A 2455-nucleotide genomic window follows, 5' to 3' on the forward strand; every position below is an offset into this window, starting at 1 on the left:
AGTCTCTGGTTTATGTGGCCCTTTCTGTCTCTTGGGCTCATACTGTCCTTGTGTTTTTGATGCTCTTCATTCTCCTTTGCTCCAGGTGGGCTGAGTCCAATTTATGCATCTTAGATGCCCGTGTGCTAGCGTTTAAGATCCCAGATGGCGCTCACCAAAGTGGGATGAAGAACGTTTTCTTTATACACTTTCTTATGCCAATTGACCTAGATGTCCCCTAAAATCATGGTCCCCAGATCCCCACCCTGCTACTCAGTCCCTTGAAGAGTTTGGTTTTATTCAGGAAACTTCTTGGCTTTTGGTTTAGTCCAGTTGTGCTGACTTCCCCCGTATTGTGTGTTGTCCTCCCTTCACCTAAAGTAATTCTTATTTACCATCTAATCAGTGAATACCCCTTTCCCTCTCTCCCCATCCTTGTAACCATCAAAGAATGTTTTCTTCTGTGTTTAAACCTTTTCTTGAGTTCTTATAATAGTGGTCTCATACAATATTTGTCCTTTCGTGACAATGCCTTTCAGATTCATCCATTTTTTTATGAGATGCTTCACGGATTCATCACTGTTCTTTATCACTGTGTAGTATTCCGTTGTGTGAATACACCATAATTTGTTTATCCATCCATCCATTGATGGGCACCTTGGTTGTTTCCATCTTTTTGCTATTGTAAACAGTGCTGCAATGAACATGGGTGTGCATGTATCTATTCATGTGAGGGCTCTTATTTCTCTAGGATATATTGCAAGGAGTGGGATTGCTGGATCATATGGTAGTTCTACTGGTAGCTTTTTAAGGAAGTGCCAAATCGATTTCCAAAGTGGTTGTACCATTTTACATTCCCACCAGCACTGTTTAAGTGCTCCAGTCTCTCCACAGCCTCTTCAACATTTATTATTTTGTGCTTTTTGGATTAATGCCAGCCTTGTTGGGGTGAGACGGTATCTCATTGTAGTTTTGATTTGCATTTCCCTAATGGCTAATGATTAATGATTGTGAGGATTTCCTCATGTATCTACTAATTGCCTGAAACTGCCAACCTTTTGGTTAGCAGCTATAGCTCTTAACCGCTGTGCCACCAGGGATCCTAGTAAAATATAATTCACACAAACTGACTTAAAAAGAAACAGACAAAAGGACCTATAGCTATTAAAGACAGTGAACCAATAATTACAAAATATACATCAAAATAAATCTTTAATTAGGCTCAGGCAGTTTTACAGGCGAATTTTGTAAAATACTTAAGAAACAGTTACTAGAAAACTAGATGGTACCCAACTACCACTACTGACCACTTTGATCACAGCCACAATATATGGACCCTGATAAAGTGGGAGAAAAATACAGAAGAAAACTCAAATTCTTAAGAAGTCCAGACTTACTAGACCAGTTGAGACTAGAGAGCTCCCTGAGACTATTGCTCTGAGATACTCTTTAAACCTTGAACTGAAACTATCCTCTGAAGTCACCTTTCAGTGAAATAACAGATTGGCACACAAAAATAAAGGATATTATCTGTGAGTAAGGGGTTCCATTTAAAAAACTATATGAGACCAAAAGGTCAACATTTACTCTAAAGCAAAGATGAGAAGATAAGGGGCAGAGAAACTAGAGTACTAGAAATGGAACACCAGAACACAATTAAAGAGAACGTAGACACAAAAAGGGGGGGAAATGGACAATTTCACTTACGAACCCAAGTGTAAAAAACTTCTAAATAAAATATTGGCAAACTTGATCCATAAAGGTCTTAATACAATCAAGAAAAAGAAGTTGTGTTTATTTCAGTAAAAACAAAGACCATTTGCCACAAAAATATCTATTGCTATAACTCTCACATTCTTATAGTAATGAGAAAAACTTTATGATCACCTTAGAAAATGTGAGAAAAATATTTGATAAAGTTCACCCATTTATGGTAACTGTTTTTAGTAAACTAGGAATTGAGGGATTTATTTTTAATTTGATAATGGCATCCATCAAAGACAAAATATCATTATGAAATATGCAAAGACCTGGAGTTAGAAAGGAGCCCTGCTGGCACAGTGGTTAAGAGCTTGGCCACTGACCGAAAGGTCAGTAGTTCAAATCCACGAACCGCTCCTTGGAAACCCTATAGGAGCAGTTCTATTCTGTCCTATAAGGTTGCTGTGAGTTGTAATCGACTCGATGGCAACAAGTTTGGTTTTTTTTTTTTTTTTGGTGTTAGAAAACCAAAAGGGAAGAACACACTCGGTATTTCTCAAGCTGAAAGCCCTGAAGAAAAAAATTCAAGTCTTGAGTTGCAATTTTGAAGGATTCTATGGCCAAAATGTTGAACAATGCAAGAAGCATCAAAAGAAGATGGAAGGAATACACAGAATCACTATACCAAAAAGAACTGGTCGATGTTCAACCATTTCAGGAGGTAACGTACGATAAAGAACCAATAGTACTGAAGGAAGAAGTCCAAGCTTCACTG

This window comes from Loxodonta africana, chromosome 14 (genome assembly GCF_030014295.1).
Source record: "Loxodonta africana isolate mLoxAfr1 chromosome 14, mLoxAfr1.hap2, whole genome shotgun sequence".
Taxonomy (NCBI): Eukaryota; Metazoa; Chordata; class Mammalia; order Proboscidea; family Elephantidae; genus Loxodonta; species Loxodonta africana.